Source organism: Dreissena polymorpha, chromosome 3 (assembly GCF_020536995.1).
Source record: "Dreissena polymorpha isolate Duluth1 chromosome 3, UMN_Dpol_1.0, whole genome shotgun sequence".
Lineage (NCBI taxonomy): Eukaryota > Metazoa > Mollusca > Bivalvia > Myida > Dreissenidae > Dreissena > Dreissena polymorpha.
In genome coordinates this window covers 82,377,003-82,384,719 of record NC_068357.1, presented here as the reverse complement: position 1 = coordinate 82,384,719, position 7,717 = coordinate 82,377,003, and the positions used below count along the sequence as shown (strand labels likewise).

Genomic DNA, 7,717 nt, shown 5'->3' with positions numbered 1-7,717 from the left:
TCACTGGTTTCTAGCAAATGTATTATTGTAATGTTTGCCGTAAACAAAGACGAAGGGACAATAACTGTTTTCTTGTGAATGTTTTTGGAAATAAAATGTTTTCATATAGGCTCTATATACGTCCTCAGTTTTAACAACATTCGATTTTATTTGCTGTTAAAATAATTAATTTAGGCATGTCAGTTCACCATTCATCATAATAAATCATCAAAGAGAAGTGTAGATAAATAGCACTGCTCACAAATAACAATTATATATTAAAATCATTTGTAAAACGTTATATTTTAATCATGTCTTGTTTTTATCCACGCGGCTTTGTGGCTTTCTGGGTCGTATTGAGCCCATGTGACTTTCAGACCATGTACATATTAAACCCACCAAATTACCGTGACCTCAATGTGTACACACCGGTCTTACTGATCTGTGTATTAATGCGAAATGAATTGTTAAAGCGAAAGTAGGTCAGGTAATCGTGCTTCTGATAATCTCTCTCAGTCTTAATAGAGATTCAAAATCACATTTAAACATAATTAAATAACATTTCGTTAAACAACATTCCGTTTTAAACACACGATAAAAAAATATTTTTCTTTTATTATTTACATTTTCATTCCTACGCAGAACTACTTTGGCGGTAGCATAATTCCCCAAACCAGGGGAATGTGATGCGTCTTAGTATAAAGGTGACAATAACGTAGTGACGTCACAATCTATGTTTAGAATGCCGTGACCTTGCAAACTTTGTCAAAGCCTATGACGAACTGTAAAACAGCTCAAACACATGACGGTCCTATTCAATTTACCTTTTCTTATTGCCGCTAGCAACCCATACGCATTACGTAAAAAAAATCCACAGCACATTTATTTTTTTCAACAAAACTATATTTAAATTGCTAAAATTCAAATTGAGGCGATTTCATGGAACTTCATAGACGTTAAACTGCTTATCATGTTTCTTGATTGATATAACTGTACGTTTATGTTCAAAATGATTCAATTGTAATCGTCTGTAAATGTCAAATGTTTAGTCTTTATTTAAACAATTTAGAAACCGGTTTCAACTGATTCGTCACTGATATAAGCCAATGGTTATCGAACATGTCCTCTGAAAGCTGTAGATATTCACCCGATACCTCACTAGGCAGAATGACATAGGAATAAAAATGATGTGGAATGCTGGTCGTATAATTTGTGTCCTGGGTTGGCTACGTGTCGCCGTTTGCGTTGTAAAGATTGGTAAGTATTTTCAGTTTATGTTGTTATTATGATTCAAATATTGTAATTATTTTCTTTATATTTAAGACTTGCATGCCAGTGTGTACACAACTACAAAATGTTAACATGTTTATATGGTAAAGCACTCTTAATCGAGTTGAGCACTTCACTTTTGTTCAAACGGATATATGTGTTTGTTTTATACATCGTATTATGGTTAAAATATAAAAATCCACTTTTAAAAATTAATTAAATCAGGTAGATCATCCGTACGTTAGCATTTACTTTTTTCTTTTTCTATAATGAAAATACGCAGATTTGAAAAAAAATACACCAACAATATTTATTATCTTTGGAATGTTATTTTTATCATTTACTATAAAATTATAAATATTTCTGGAATTAAGTTTCTCCGGAAACGAAATTTTGCTTGTAACATCGTATAATAGCAAATAGTAAATTTAAACATCAAAATAAATTATTTTATTTAAACAATTATATAAAATATTTCAGGATTAAATAAAAAAAATAGACAAAACCTTTATGCATTACACCTTCTAGAATAATATGTATTAATAAAACCGTTAATTATTTAATCAAGATGTTTACAAAAGTATATAGTGACGTCATGACTAAATCTATAATATACTATATTAATATATATCTTTATCTAAATGATGAAAATATAGCTGCAATAATTCATCATTACACTCTGGCCAATATTGAGTGCCTATGGCATGTACTCTGACATATATGGCAAAGTCGCTTTTTTTATTTCTTCACGGTCACGTCTAACAGTTTAAATTCAACAGTTATTTTGACGAATGAGATTTTTTTAACGTTATATTATAGTTAATGATATCTGTAATTGCCTATATTATATTGGCAAATTTCTCTCTTTTTATTTTAACAATGGTCTCAATACACCTTTATGTTTTTATTGATGCGACCTTAGATGGAGATAATACTCTGTTTATAGTGCTGTCAAGAATTTTCCACATGTCTAAAAATGGTCCCAGAATATCGTGAACAATCTGAATAGATACTTTTAAATGTTCAATATAATCCACTTTAAACACACACACACATACCACATGATAAACGTGTTTTACTATGTATATGCTACCTTTTCTTCTTCTTGCCTTTTGAACTGTGGGTGTCCTGTAACAGATTTATATGTAAAAGTAGTGTAACAACAAATTATATTAAATGTAAAATTACGCTTTAAACTACCATGTATTTGTGCCGTTAACGACTCTATCATATTAAATATGATACCATCTTAATTTGCATATCGTTTGATCGTTTGATGTAATCCATTTGAGTCTAGTGGACTCTCCCATCCGTCTAAAGTGGATCAATTTATTTCCAAAATTAGGGATGTCTAGTATATTTATTTCTATATTAAGAATATTTCTTACAGAATTAAATTCCTTTAAGCAAACAGCACAGACCCAGACCAATGCCTTTTTTCTAGACGCTATGCATAAATGGGTTAAGTAAATATGTATGTGTGCTATCTTGAAAACATAATATAGGGATGTTCTATACACTATTAACCTTGCGTGTTTTTTAAATGGTAGGTTATGCCTTTACAACTTCGCGACTTGACATCATCGTTGAGTTAATATATAACATGCATTATTGCAGTACATAGTTTGTTGTCTTTACTGCTTGCAGACAAAGTTCACTTTATTCGGGACAATTCTGTAAGCGATATTCAGATACCAGGCAGCCGATTGGATGTAATAGAAAATCCGCATTACAAACGGAACTGCCTTGTGGAATGCGCGCAACGCGAAGCATGTGTCAGTGTCGGGGAAACGACAAACGGCAAATGTGACCTGTACACGCACGACTTGACGAATTTCGCGTACAATATAGTACTTCAGCCGGGAACAAGAATCTACAAAAGTTTGTTTCAAATCTGCGAAATAGTGTAATATGTTTGTTGTACATGATGTTTCCTGAACTTTTTATTTCTTAATAATGCTAAAATAGGGTTATTTTCACGAAACACATGAACTGAATATACACATGAGCACAAGTTGACAAATGTACTGTCACGCTGTCAGACATGTAATATTTATATAATATCAACTTCTTAAGCAGACGCTGTCAAATCCTGTATGACAAACACATTAACATACTTCAGTTGATAATAGAAGCTATGTAAAACGACACAATGGTGTCTATATCACTTCTTTAATATATTTTTATATAGAGTCCACTTCCATCACTTTTTGCAGCGTCAACATGGAATATGCCACGTTGTTAAGCATGAATTACAGCAACTCATTGCTTATAACCTACAGTAATTATACTTATTTACCTTGGATGCTACATATTTTACTTCACATTCGGTATGGGTTATATAACGAAACAACGTTATGTTTCAATTTAAGCGGTGTGTCCCGAAACCGACTACACGTATATCCGGTACATCGGCGTTTGCATCAAGCGCTTCACATACAACTATGAACGCAAGCGACGCTAGCACAACGTGTCAGAAGGACGGCGCCAGTCTGTTGAAGGTCAACAACTATAAAAAGATGAGCTATCTACGGTCAACACTGACACATCTTTATGGTGATACCAGTATTAATTCTCTGTTTTATTATTGACGAACTATTTTATTGCAATATATTAACAGTTTTTATGTTAAACATTCCAATATAGGATCGCAAGATTAACACATAATGTAAATAAACATTGTTTACATTAATAATTTTATAAAAATATAAACTTCAACCTGTACATACATAAAATACCTTATAAACATAAATAAGCTTCTTTTTTCAAATAGATAAACATCATTTTATACATAAATAAACTACATTTTACACATAAATAAACTACATTTTACACATAAATTAACTACATTTTACACATAAATTAGCTACATTTTACACATAAATAAAACCCAAAGGCATGGACAGATGTAACATAACTTAAGATTTTTTTTATAGCGAATGTGCATAGAAAAGCACAGGCACGTTACTAATAACATTATTGTCAAAGTTTGATAGGCTGGAAGCATTTTCCAATTATAAGTATTTAAACTTACAATATGAATATCAAAGTGCATTGTGCATATGTGTTTAATTAGCCGTTTAATTTAAATTTAAAATCCCGTAATCTGAAGATGACCTTAAAAGTAAATATACATAAACAAAGTTTAACAAATATTGCTTATAACGACGCATAAAATATGGACAAAAATTTTAAGAAAACAATATTCACTTTTTTGTACAACAGCTGATGATCGACTGTTCGTACTGAATGGTCTCTACGAGAATGCAACCGGTTGGAGATGGAATGGACAATCGGCTGTTCCAATAGTCAACACCACCGGCTCCTTCTACTGGGGTCCAGGCGAACCGAACTTGGCCTCCGGCAAATGCGTGGGTGTGACGTCACTGGGCGGTTATTTGAAGGCATTTGACTGCATGCAGACCGCTCCATTTGTCTGCGAGATGGACCAGAAGTAGACGGATCTCGTAGGAAAAGGATATGATTCTATTGTGTCTGATTAAGTGTGCGTTGTTGGGATTTTTTTTTTAAATATAAATGTTTCGTAGTGAGTCTTATAAACTTGCTTGTAGTGAACAATTTTTCTTTTATCTTGAACGATCTGAGAAAATTAATTTAGGTATGTACTGGTATGTAAAAAATATATAAATTGAAGGTAAGCGGTATTCACTGTACATTATTATAATTTACTGCATAATGTTAGAGAATGGGCACGCTTTAATGTATTGATTCGATATAGTACTTTATAGATAAAGAAGATAACATATAAATGTTAGTATAAATATGATCAATACAAACATTTCGAAATGGATATCGGGTTGACGAAGAACAAAATAGACTGCAAGGTTTGTTACTTTACAATCAACACGTTTATACAGTTACACATATAATTCGCTTGTACATTTAAAGACCAATTCATTAACATCATGTGCCGACTTTTAGAAAATTCCAATTGTTTTGTACATACTTTTTATACGACAGAGACACACATTTTTGGTTCTGTGACAAATGCGTATAAAAAGGTATCGGCATCGGCTTAAGCATGCGTGAAGTGTCATCCCAGATTAGCCTGTGCAGTTCGCACAGGCTAATCTGGGAATCAGAGAGGACACTACGCTTTCATAATATTTTTCTCTTGTTAGCAAAAATCCAGTGTAGGCCGAAAGTTTCGACCCAGATTAGCCTGTGTGCACATGCATTAAACCCCTTTTTCACATAGCTAGGCTCATATTGTGATGATGGTACGGTTTAAAGGGATCGTTTCACGTTTTGGTAAATTGACAAAATTTAAAAAAACAATTGTTTCATATTCTCAAATTTTCGTTGTAGTTATGACATTTGTCAGGAAACAGTAATACTAAACATTTACCATGCTCTAAAATATCTATTATATGCATCTTTTGACGATTTAAAATCCTGAAAATTATAAGCGTTGCAACGCGGAACGATTTAATAAGTTGGAGAGTTTAGCCTTTGTCGTTAAATTGTGTGACGCTACGAGGATTGCTTATAAAGAGTATGAAATACAACAATCATAGTATGAGTACGGATGGTCAAGTGGTCTAAGGGATTGACTATCACTCCAGATGTCAGTGGTTCGAGCCCAGTTGAGGGTTACTTTTTTTTCTTTCTTTAATTTTATTCTGTTTTTTACTAGAGCTTTTTAGATTCCACGTTTACATTCATCAATATAAAGAATTTAATGACATACTTAAATACATGCATAAATCTGTGAAAAGGCCCCTTTAAAAGAGTAAAATATAATGCATTCACATTCCTCGTACATCAATAGATGGCAAATGACCATGCTTGTTAAAATTCTAGTTAATATTTATTTACAATGTGATTGCTTTTCATGGTGTTATTCACGATTATGATTTTCAATCACATAGATCATTTGACGTTTAATAAAACATAGAACTCATTTGTAATTTAAAACGGGCTTTTAAATGTTAAAAGTCGACCGTAGCCAACAGTCTTCACTTTTCTAACGCATCACTTTTCAAACTTAAATATTTCAATTATGAGTAAAGATATTGATTTAAAATTTTGCATACGATTATTTGACTACATTGTATGCAAGCTCACGATATAATTATTCATCCGTGACGATTGGACGCTTTAGCACGTGGGGTAGGTGTGGTTCCATATTTGTGCACGTAGAAATGGTGAAACGCGATTTAATTCTAGTTTTATTCAATTTAATTAGTTTAAGTGGGTTCTTACACAAGGAAAACATAAAATTAATTTTCAAAACAATATAGTTTGTATGAATATTCAGGAGCGTAATCGCACACTTTGCATTTTACAGGCTACCTTTCCGTTTTGCTAAAGCGTTCGATCGTCACGGATGAATGATTTTATCGTTAGCTTGCACATATTGTAGTCAAATGATCACATGTGCAATTTTAAATAAAAATATTTGCTCATTACTGAGATATGTAAGCTTTCAAAGTGTTTCGTTAGAAAAATCACCAAGTGTACATTAATAATTGTATTTACAATGGAAAAGGTATACTATTTTTCAAATTTAAATCTCGACTTAGAAAGGATGTGAGAGTTCAACATAAAAAACTTTTTGTGTACATATATGTGTGTGTGTCATAAACAAAAGCAGTTATTTAATGATTTTAATAAAGGATATCTCTAGTTTTAGTCATTTTTAAATATTTAATACTATGAGTTGCACGTCACTTCGGCCTAGCGCTATGCGTTCTCAATAGTCCTAGTTTTGGTAAAACTTGTGTTTTATGTGAAGCTGTTAGGCTTTATGATACATAAACACACGCACACGTTATCATGGTGTTTATGATGATGTCTTGGATTTTATAAGTCATGTACCAATGCTGGTGTCGCTAAACTGCATGACGAATATTGATGTACTAACAATATTAAGAAATTATGACCAAGCATTAAACAGTGCCTATTTGATGACCAGATTCCCTGACAACGTTTGTGTGAAGATGCAAACACACCTATATATTCTAGCCATCTAGCAAAAGAGTGATAGGTAGAAAACCCGATTCGGAGTAAAAACTGCAGCGTCAGTAACATGGCCAACGCCAAGCAATATTGGCGAAAATTAAGTTTGAAATATGTTAAAGAAATACTGAACGGTCATTAATTTATACGATCATAATGAAAAACATTCTAGGCCTGCCAGATCAATCAGAACTATTATTAATATTTATTGGAGCAAGTTCCACTGCCATTAACATTCGAAATAATGTCCATAAATGAACGAAGAATTGTCCGCATTTATCTTGTGTAAACAAACCGGTACCTGTATTCCCGTGTTTAAAGGTGATGTCAACAAAGACGCTTAGCAACTTTTTCACGGACGTTAAAAGCATACTGATTGGCAATTGTTCAGCTAAAAGTGTGTAAACGAAATGTAAATACTTCATAGTGTTCACATATGGATTGCATTCACTGTACAAATGGATTATATTTATTTTGTTTCATTTGA

At 32.4% G+C, this 7,717-nt stretch overlaps 1 long non-coding RNA gene across 1 annotated transcript; it reads left to right on the top strand.

Annotated features, from left to right (window-relative positions):
* The first annotated feature begins 1,092 nt into the window (after positions 1-1,092).
* Positions 1,093-5,340, top strand: LOC127875079 (uncharacterized). Its single transcript, XR_008047252.1, has 4 exons — positions 1,093-1,236; positions 2,896-3,129; positions 3,621-3,804; positions 4,474-5,340. It is a non-coding gene; the product is annotated as an uncharacterized LOC127875079 (long non-coding RNA).
* Positions 5,341-7,717: the final 2,377 nt, after the last annotated feature.